Here is an 11726-nt window from a genome sequence, read left to right as displayed (position 1 = left end):
TGACAATGATGAAGTCATAATAAAATAAATCACAAATAAATAAGCATTGTGACAGAGGAACACTTCGGCACACAGCAGATTTGATCACACAGAATTCTGGGAATTCTGTTGCTTCACACATGAGAATCAGCCTTAGGAACATGTATCAATTCTTGCAAACACTGCTGTGCTGAAGGAAGAGCGTGTATCTCCCCTTCTGTTTTCATAAGGGAGCACTACCCAAGGTGCATATGGAAACCTTCTTGCTTGTCTAATATTTGAACTAAAATAGTAAATACATGAGCAATAGTAAACATTACAGTGAAGTAGAGAATGCTTTTAACCATCACAATGACCTCTAATTTTATGAGTTGAATAAAACTTGAACAGAGCATAAGTAAGGGAATTTCAAGAGGCCTAATAATGCAGTAGGTATCTTGCTCATTGGAATTTTTATTATTATGCCACCGATTAAATACATGGTGAACAAAAGAGATTTACTGAAAGTAAATAGCTGGAGGCAGCAATAAAGAAGCAGAATAGCATCAGATCAGTTCTCTGATACATAGCATAGTATTTTGACAGCTGAGAAAGTGAAGCAGCCCCCCCCCCCCCGGTGATCTTTAAACCAGAACCCAACAGAAATCAATGGAATTTGGTTGGCCTGCAGTTAAATGGATGAAGGCCTCCAAGATTCAACAAAGGAAAAATAAATGCTCCACTTTCATATTAAAGCTACTATCCTAAACATAATGATTTGTCAGTAAATTTAATTAAAACCAATGGAGCTTACGTCTGAGTACATGGGAGGGCAGTTGATGGGTAAACATTTGAAAGTACTGTAAGCATTTCCTTACATCCCCAAACTGGGATATTTATGAAGCTTATTTTATCTACTTTCATATTATGGCATGCAATCGTCATTTTTTAAATTCAGTAAACCAGGAAAATTTCAACATCTATTCACTGTCATTATTGTATTGTATTGACTGCATTTATATGCTGCAGGGGCTTCATTTAGACAGTTCCAACAATTAGTGCACTGTCATTGCAATTTATATCTTCCAGTATCAACTTTAACCAACTGGTCTATCCCCCCCCCCCTCCCCAGTGAAGGGGTCTTGGGAATAATATTTATTGGCCAGTGTTTCTGACTCAACATTTTATTAGAAAGCCCTGCTGTCAATTTTTTTTCTGCTTTCCTCAACCCCCCCAAAGAAAGGTAGGTCAGACACACAACAATATTTTACTACTGGGTTTCCCTTTGTTACTACAACTTCTCAGATGGGTACATTATATATATCTAATGTGAGATTTTGTAGCAAAAGGACATACATTAATTCTCAAACCTGAGCCTTTGTAATTTCATTCCCCGTCCTTCAGCTCAGATTGGGGGGGGGGGAGAGGAACAACTACCTACAATTAGTTGTTGTTGTTTAGTCATTTAGTTGTGTCCGACTCTTCGTGACCCCATGGACCAGAGCACGCCAGGCACTCCTGTCTTCCACAGTTTGGTCAAACTCACGTTGGTTGCTTCGAGAACACTGTCCAACCATCTCATCCTCTGTCATCCCCTTCTCCTAGTGCCCTCAATCTTTCCCAACATCAGGTTCTTTTCCAGGGAATCTTCTCTTCTCATGATGTGGCCAAAGTATTGGAGCCTCAGCTTCAGGATCTGTCCTTCCAGTGAGCACTCAGGGCTGATTTCCTTCAGAATGGATAGGTTTGATCTTCTTGCAGTCCATGGGACTCTCAAGAGTCTCCTCCAGCACAATAATTCAAAAGCATCAATTCTTCGGCGATCAGCCTTCTTTATGGTCCAGCTCTCACTTCCATACATCACTACTGGGAAAACCTGAGCTTTAACTATACAGACCTTTGTCCTACAATTAATACAAGAGTAAAAAGCTGCAACATCTGGAATACAGATGCTTTTTTATAGACATTATTTTTTGAATACTCTTTACCAAAGACCTTGTGGTCATGATCTTCTTACCATTTCCTCTACAATGATAGTAAGACTACTGTAAATCTAGAATAAGCATTTTGAGAATGGCATTATTGCCACTATCTAAAAGCAAGTTGCTGAGTCAACATCATGACTTATCCTAATTTCATGGCAAATTGCCTTGGCCCTTTGGTAACCTAATAACTTAAAACAAATAAACTACAGTAGTGACTTCTGTTCACACAGTACTAGTTACAGGTAGGTAGCCGTGTTGGTCTGACGCAGTCAAAATAAAAATAAAAAATCCTTCCATCCTTGGTTGGTCTCTAAGGTGCTACTGGAAGGATTTTTTTATTTTTATTCTGTTCACACAGCCAGTCAGAAAGCTTCTGGGCATCCATTTGCAAAAATGTGTTGATGACTTTGTTCTTCATAGTTATTTTACAGATAGAATCAGCATGTTGCACATTATTAGGGGTGAATCCAGACTTAGTATGCCTGTAGAAATCAAGGGGACTGAAGTTAGTTACTGTGTGTTTTCCTCTCAATAAAACTAGCTGCTTGTTTAAACATTACTGTGTTATACCAATATGCTGGTTTGCTTATTCTGCATTGGCTGTCTCAAGTAAGGATGGTTGAAATACTTTGGAATGAAAATTCATGTGCTGCTGTTGTCATCCTGAGGCTGCATCCAACAAACCTATATGTGACCATGGAGAGAAACTTGCACAGTGACGAACGACCCTTTGAATTTTCTGCTGCAGTCAAGCTATTCTTCGATTTCTATTACAAAATGAAAACCATTTCTAAATACACACTAAGTCTGGGGCAGTATTTATAAAACTGAAAGTGGTAGTCTGTGGAGTGCTTTTTGGTGGATCTGGAGAGACCATGGTGAAAACGGAGAATAAATACCACAGTTAAAAATAATATACAACTTTTATTAAAGCCATTGATTTAAATACTGCTGCAAGACTCCAGGGGTTCCAGGTGCTTACCCAGGGTTCATGTTTACTTTTGGGAATAAGGCACAGCAGAGACTGTGGCGTCTTTACGATATATGGTTTATTTGCACATATAAACAACCTGATCTTACAATAGAGGGGTTCATAGCATTAACATCCCAAAAGGGTCTTGTTTCTCCCATATCAACAGTTTGGTATTCCAGCAGAGGTCTGCGCTCTCTCTCTCTCTCTGCTTGCTGCTTTGCTTCTAGACCCCACCGCTGCTTCCCCCTCCACACTAAACTCTTTTTTTATCCTCACTATCTGCAAGTTGAGGGTGGGCCCTGCAACTGCTATTTACTTAAAAAGGGAATTGTGAATTTGCTAATTGTATGCATAATTTCATTTCTAATGAGACTTTGCTATGAGAACGGGTCTAGTTGAGACCTCCGGGTATAGGGCAGTGTATAAATTGAAATAATAATAATAATAATACTTCAAAAGTAAGTTTGCCTAGGATTGTAGTCTAAAGCATGTACTTTTTTCTCCAGCTGGAATCAAAAGGATTTAGACATACCTAAATTTAGCTGGATTGCACTCAATAGCTCTATTACCAAGAAAATCTGCACACTGAAGGCAAGCAATAATAGTGCTATTTCACCATTCCAGCTTCTGTTAAGAGTTTCTCTTCATTCATGTCCATTTAATAAATTATCACTGCGATCCCATCCTCCTCTAGGGGGTCCCAGGATTAAGCCACAAAACTCTCAGCAATGTGTCAGTCATGTGACTCATGCACTGCACAGATTAATTTGTGACTTTCCCTGGAGCTGGGAAATGGTTGTTAACTGCTGTCTGGGTTATCCAGTTCTGGAGAATTGTTTCCTTCATGCAGTCCGATTTCCCAATAAAAGGTCTCTTTCTCTTTTATGGGTCTTTTAAAATGTCTTTCCTGCAAAAATGCAGCAGATGTCATTTACATGTGCACAAGAGATGTTTCTTGTTTAAATAATGTTTCAGAGAGTTTTAAAGGGCTCTTTGGATATGATGCAGGCCCACCAGGGGCACAAGGTTTGGTCTCGCGTACTGGCATTTCCAGCGCTTTTTTTAAAAAAAAGGAAAAAAAAGAGGTGCGAGAACCCACCATGAACACCTCCCTTGTTCAGTAATATGCTGCCTATATATGATTTATACATGTAATCTGCAGCTAGGTACACCTTCTTGGATTATTCACTTCTGGAGTCTTGACAGAATAAACATGATCTATGTTGGTCAGGTATCATGTATGAGTTTATTGCTATTTTAAGATAAGATAAGATTGGGTGGTTTCTATAGGCTGCACTGCTTTACTTATGGGCTTTGCCTCCTGGTGCATGAACTGCATCCCTTTACCTCTGCTCTTTCTGGGATTCTGTCCTTTGGCATAGGATTGTACCCATATGCAACTTTATTTATCACATTTATAGCCTGCCCTTCACCAAATCATCCCAGGATAGGTTTCAAAAACATCATAATCAAAAACAAATACAGGTTGCATTAAAAAATAATAATCTCATTTTATATTAAGGTAAAACAAGAACATAGCAAAGGCTTGCCAAATTTATTATTTATTTTAGCTCCAATACAGCTAAAATTTGTTTTAGTCACATTTGTTGTGACTAATCCTTTTTGAAATTCTTGAAAGTGACCAGGTTTGATTTAGTTGCAACAACTTACCTTGGTTGTAAGTCTATTGAACACAGTGGGCCATACTACTAAATAAACTTGCTTAAAGGTAAAGGTAAAGGGACCCCTGACCATTAGGTCCAGTCACGGATGACTCTGGGGTTGCGGTGCTCATCTCGCTTTACTGGCCGAGGGAGCTGGCGTACAGCTTCCGGGTCATGTGGCCAGCATGACTAAGCAGCTTGTGGTGAACCAGAGCAGCGCACGGAAACACTGTTTACCTTCTTGTACGTGTACTCCTTTGGGTAGTGATAAAGTGGGATATCAAATCCAAACTCTTCTTCTTCTACTTGTACTTTGAAGTGCTTTTGAACTGCTAAGTTGTCAGGAGCAGGGACCAAGCAACGGGAGCTCACCACGTCGCAGGGATTTGAACCCTCGACCTTCTGATCGGCAAGCATCTCCATGTGACAACAATAAGGCAGGAAAAACTGACAAAATAGTAACCCAGTGAGGAAAGCAAAACAGAACACACTGTTCTTTGATAGTACTCTATGTGCATTCTATGGATCTGGAGATCTTGGCACCTGGTGACTTCAAGAAATTTACAGTCTAGTGACATGTTGTACAGACAGGTAATCTGGGGAGCATGCACATTTTTCCCCCATTTGATACAATGCAAATGCTCCCAACTTTCTGACAAATTTCCCTTCAGTGGATAAGACCTTCATGAACTTTTTTTAATGGTAGGGTGGAAAACTGCCATCTCACTCTGCAGAATTCTCTGCTTACAATATTAAGGTCTTTTTAGATCCTCTATTTTCCATCCGTCTGTTACAACTGCCTGGGAAACAATGGTGCTGTGACATCAAGGAGAAAGAGGTACCGTAAATCTCCTGCGCAACGAAATGAGGCATCTCACACACATGTAGGGGGACAGAGTAACTAAATCTCCTGCTACAGAGTCTTTTCCCTTATACTACAATCTGTAGTGGCTTCTCTCAACCTTAGGTTCCCAGATGTTACTGGACTACCACTCCCATCATTCCTGAGTGGTGCCCCTGCTGGCTATGGATGATAGGAGTTGTAGGCCACCAACATCTGGGAACCCAAGGTTGAGAAAAGCTGGTCTTACAATATCACAGCTGGGAGTGTTGTTGGGGTTTAATTTGATTATTCAGCTTGAGTTTTGCCTGCTGAAATGGAAAGGTCTTTGCCGAGTGCCTGAAGTTCAACAGGGATGATTCAAATGCTGCCATATCATTTGCAGGGCTGCTGTTACAGAGATGATGTGTATATGGTCCTTTTGGATGCTCTAAGGCACTATATAAACATTAAGTATTATTAAAATTACATAATATAACAATAATAAACTATCTATAAAAGCATAATTATCTCATCCTTAAACTCTCTTCTAAGCTAGAAGACTATAGCAGAACTAACTTGCTGATAGACGACTATTCCCTCCCCCCTTTATTGTCTTTTATTAACTCTTCTGTCAATGGTATTTGCATCCGCCAGGTTATCAGGAATCCTTCTGGAGAGATTCCTTAACATGAAGCCGGACTCTAATCTTCTGTTAGACTCCATTAACTTGCTCCTACCCACCATACTTCCTTTACATATTCATACAGTACTTGTACAAATAGTGACCCGAGTCTTTGTTCTTTTTACTGATGTGTGCTTTATTTTCACAATCTCTTGCTCATTCACCTTTAAAACTGATTTTTTTTATCATAATAAAAACAAAATAATGCAGGGAGCATCCATGAATACACAAAAGACCTCCTGCAGAAAAAGTTCATTGTAATCACACAAGGATTCCGGAAGAATTGCCCAGTGTGGACACAAATCCCTGAAGCCTCACTCTATTCTGATTCTGACAAAGTCTGAAGAGGGCTCTCAGATTTGGTATTCCAATCCCCAAGTCTCTAGACCAGGGAAAGTAGACTGTAATCTACTTTCAGAATTAAAATCTGGCAATGATCTACCCACGTTTTGGGGGGGTTCAGATCAAAGTTTTAGAACTTTTTTTAGGGAGAAGAAAAAAGCCCGTGGGGGGGGGACAGGGGTCAGTTTCAATGGCGCTGAGGAAAGGGAGCCAGAGAATGACCAGCAATCTACCAAAACCTCGTGGGGATCCACCAGTAGATCGCGATCGACCTGTTGGACATCCCTACTCTAGACTCTCATGAAGAGCTGCTGACCATTCTAATACCTTTTGTGGGAACTTCTGATTGAGAAAATGTTGCTCTTCCTGGAGTCAGAAGTGCCTGAAGGTATTGGCACCGTTAAAAAAAAACCTACACAAAAAACCTGTTGTACCCTCTCAGGTTTCTCTGAATCTGACTGCATCAGGGTGCTGAGAAAAGTAAATTAAAACCTGTTATTAATTCTAATGCTAATAGTGACCTCTGCTGTCTGTAACTATAACGACACCATTGTCCCAGAGTTCTGTCCTTATTCAAAATGTGAAAAACAAAAAAACAACCACAGTTCCAGACTCCCTTGGTACTTTCCGACACAATAGTCTCCCCATCCAGGCCCCTATGCTGTGAAATCCCCCTACCTGTGTAAACCCTCTTCAATCATTGTCACTAGAGGAGGAACCACAGGTAGAGCAGGGCTCCTGCTAGCCTTTTGTGTGATTAGTGAACTGCAGTGAGTGAACTGCAGTGAGGAGCTTTGTATATTCATGGAGATTCCCCATATAATTGAGAACAATGACCTCTCAGGTTTTTCAATCATGCAACGAGCATGACTTACGGTAGCTTAGGGCCAGTTCAAGACGTTTTGATGCCTGAGGCAAGATGTGCCACTGACGATTTACCACACCACAGATCACTGCTATTCCACACCCTTAAGATAATTCAGATTCCATCCTGGGACAATCTGTTATGCTATTTTTGCTGCAGTAACTATTGCCCATATAATTTGCATAAGCAGCACCACCAGTTACAAAAATTAGCAATGCATAGTATCTGTGGAGTAATCATACTGTTACTTACAGTGGTACCTTGGTTCTCAAACTTAATCCGTTCCGGAAGTCCGTTCCAAAACCAAAGAGTTCCAAAACCAATGTGCACTTTCCCATAGAAAGTAATGCAAAACAGATTGATCCGTTCCAAATTTTTAAAAACAACCCCTAAAACAGCAATTTAACATGAATTTTACTATCTTATGAGACCACTGATACATAAAATGAAAGCAATAATCAATGTACTGCACTATAAAATAAATAAGACAGTATTGTACCGTAAATGATAAAAATTAAAATTATTATTTTTTCTTACCTGCACTGATGATAGTGATTGTTTGGATTGTTTGCTTTTATCCATTTCCGCAGTCACACAATCAATCAATCAGTAGCTGAACTGGGTTCCACAGTCAAAAAACAAAAACTGGAAAAGCCTCAAAAACAAAAATGCAAAATAAATATCTAAAACAAAAGCACCAAACTTAATCTGTTCCGGAAGTCCATTTGACTTCCAAAATGATCAAAAACCAAGGCACAGCTTCCGATTGGTGCAGGGGCCCCGGAAACAATAGCTGACAGTCACATCAGACATTTGGCTTCCAAAAAATGTTCGAAAACCAAAACACTTCTGGATTTTTGGCATTTGAAAACCAAGGCGTTTTAGTACCAAAACATTTGAGAACCAAGGTACCACTGTATTTTCTAAAGAGGAAAGTGCAGGGAGCTGGGGAAAGTGCTTTTAAAAACATTTCATCCAGCATCCACAAGAGGGTTTCAGCTTGCTCCAAAAAGAAAAAAGACAAAAAAAAACCCCTTTTGATCCTTTCCCAATTTTTAGAGGATTCATATCTCTAGTGCCACCCTTTCACTGCTTGGTCATGCAACCCCACATACCAAATATACTGTTTCTAAGAGTTGGCAACTCCATGGCATATCCAGGTTCTAGCTCATGACATCACTAAACCCCACTCTGTGACATCACCAAGCCTAATCTATTGCATTTTAAGGCTTTGGGATGCTGGGAATCTGGCAACACAAGCAAGACAAGGCTTTTTACAAGAACAAAGGTGACTGCCATGAAGGTAACAACTACAGTGGAATCTCCCTGCTAAGTTGTTGTTGTTGTTTAGTCGTTTAGTCGTGTCCGACTCTTCGTGACCCCATGGACCAGAGCACGCCAGGCACTCTTGTCTTGCACTGCCTCCCGCAGTTTGGTCAAACTCATGTTCGTAGCTTCGAGAACACTGTCCAACCATCTCGTCCTCTGTCGTCCCCTTCTCCTAGTGCCCTCAATCTTTCCCAACATCAGAGTCTTTTCCAAGGATTCTTCTCCTCTCATGAGGTGGCCAAAGTATTGGAGCCTCAGCTTCAGGATCTGTCCTTCCAGTGAGCACTCAGGGCTGATTTCCTTCAGAATGGATAGGTTTAATCTTCTTGCAGTCCATGGGACTCTCAAGAGTCTCCTCCAGCACCATAATTCAAAAGCACAGTACCCTGCTAAGTACTGTGGGGAAAGTCTTTGTCTGTGTGTACTGCTCAAGTGATTAGTCACTTGATGACAGGGTCTATCCCAAGTCAAAATCTGGCATTAGAACTCAGAGGTCAACCTTGTCAGCCAAAAAAACCCCTTTTTAATTTTTTATTGTTTTTCATAATTTTATACATTTTAACATAACCATTTCAAACATTAAAGTACTGTACAAGGTTCTTTGAACCTTCTGACCTCCTTCCCTCCCTCCATGGGTTCCATGTTTAAAATTAAATTTGCTGCATCTTTTACCCTTATCTATCTGTTAAATAACCATAATTATCATAAATAATTCCACATTACAAGTGTCAATGTACAAGGGACGCAGGTGGCGCTGTGGGTTAAACCACAGAGCCTAGAGCTTGCCGATCAGAAGGTCGGCGGTTCGAATCCCTGCGACGGGGTGAGCTCCCGTTGCTCAGTCCCAGCTCCTGCCCACCTAGCAGTTCAGCCCACCTACCTACAGCGGGAAGGTAAACGGCGTTTCCGTGTGCTGCTCTGGTTCACCAGAAGAGGCTTTGTCATGCTGGCCGCATGACCTGGAAGCTGTACGCCGGCTCCCTCGGCCAATAATGCGAGATGAGCGCCGCAACCCCAGAGTCGGTCACGACTGGACCTAATGGTCAGGGGTCCCTTTACCTTTACCTTTACCTGTGTCATTACATCCCTGCCAAAGATTTTCACTGTTTACAGTGGTCTTTTAAGTAATTTACAAATTTATTGTACTCGTCTTTAGAAAATACCAGGAAGTAATTTTTTTAAAAAAACCTCTTCACATTGCTCAATAAGACAGGGAAATTGGAAGTGGGGATGAGAGACCTCCCCCACCAAGAGCCTTGCCTCTCCACTCTATGAGACAAAGACAAGGAGCCTCTGCTGCACATTACCAAATGTAGCAATTCACTGATAAATGTATCTATGTACAGTGGTACCTCAGTTTACAGACGCTTCAGGTTACAGACTCTGCTAACCCAGAAATAGTACCTCGGGTTAAGAACAGAAATCGTGCGGCGGCGTGGCACAGGAGGCCCCATTAGCTAGTGTACTGACTCAATGGGAAAACTTTTGAAATTCATAGTTGTATCCATCTTCTCAGTTCCAATGGCGTTTAGGACCCAGGAATGTGAGGTATAAGAGGAGGAGTGAGTGAGCCCACCATAATCCCTGGCATGTACAGATCTCAGGTTCTACCTGAAACCACACCTTTTTCTGTGACATCTCCATGACGTCTTGATGATGCATCCTGTATTATGGAGAACTTTGGGAAAATTTAAAATACAGATGGAACCATTGTCCGGGGCTTCCGGCTGCTTCATCGCTGTGGGAGCGGGAAGTCTCTTGTTGCAGCAATAAAGATCAGGCCTCCAGCCCGCTGTCTTGCTTCTATCTCCTGGCAGAAGTCTCTTGCTTTTGACTCCCGCCCTGAAGCTATGGGAACCAAGGTTAGGTGATTGCAGGGTGTTCCAAGGACTCCCTTGTACAACAGGATGCCTAACGAAGTCCCGCACGATGACCACATTCTTCCACAGGAACATGACGTGGCAGAGTCCTGTATGATGGTTCATCCGTGGACTTCTTCCCTTCTTTCGGGCACCTACCCAAACCATAATACCTTACTCAGAGGCCCTGGGCAGTATTTTTTTGGGTGTACTGTACTTCCCAATTTCAGATATCGAAAGGGAGGGAGCTATGTATGCCCCCCAGGGCCAGATTTAGATGAAGAGAGACCCTAGACTACTCTATTGTGAAGCCCCTCCTTCATGACGAGATAATGGAAGAGTGTTATAAACAAAATTGAGTTAATCCAAATATTTAAAATTCTGCAATTCACAATTTCTCCTCTAAAGGTCATCAGAAAACTTCATCAAAATTTGTTTGTCTAAGTTTGTCACTTTCAAATGCTCAGTACAGAATACTCTTGAGACATTGTGGCCCTTAATTCATTTTTAATTCTTTTGAGTCTTGAAAAACTCCTCTCTCCCGAGCAGTTAGTGACCATAAAGTTAAGAAATAGCCGCAAGATTGCTTCCACATGAGGAAAGGCCATCTGAAATTTTTCCTTGTACAGTATATAATTTGATGAAGGTCTGTATGAGACAGAGTGTCCACGTACAGGTGAAAGTGCAAAAGTTCATCAATAAGTTTCAGGTCAATATCTTCTGGGTATGCTTCCATCAACTGTTCAACACCTTGCTGAATGTCTTGCTTAGATGCTATCAGGATAGCAAGAATGGAAAACAATTGTGCAACATCTTTATTCAACATCATTATCAATGACTTGGATGATGGGCTTCAGGGCATCCTGATCAAGTTTGCAGATGACACCAAATTTGGAGGTGAAGGATCACACTTCAAAATGACCTTAACAGATTAGACAACTGGGCCAAAGCAAACAAGATGAATTTTAACAGGGAGAAATGTAAAGTACAGTCGTACCTCGGGTTACGACCACCTCGGTTTGCGAACAGTTCGGGTTACGAACTGCGCAAACCCGGAAGTGTTTTCGCCGTGCGCGTTTCGCAGAAGCGGCGCGCACGCGATCTGCGCATGTGCAAAGCGTGAAAATCGCGCTCTGCGCATGCGCAAAATGGCGGCGCCCATCGCGTTCGGGTTATGAACTATTCGGGTTACGAACTGCGATCCGGAACGGATCGCGTTCGTAACCCGAGGTATTACTGTATTACA

Source organism: Zootoca vivipara, chromosome 13 (assembly GCF_963506605.1).
Source record: "Zootoca vivipara chromosome 13, rZooViv1.1, whole genome shotgun sequence".
In the NCBI taxonomy this organism is placed as follows: Eukaryota; Metazoa; Chordata; class Lepidosauria; order Squamata; family Lacertidae; genus Zootoca; species Zootoca vivipara.
Note: the sequence above shows the minus strand (reverse complement) of the source record.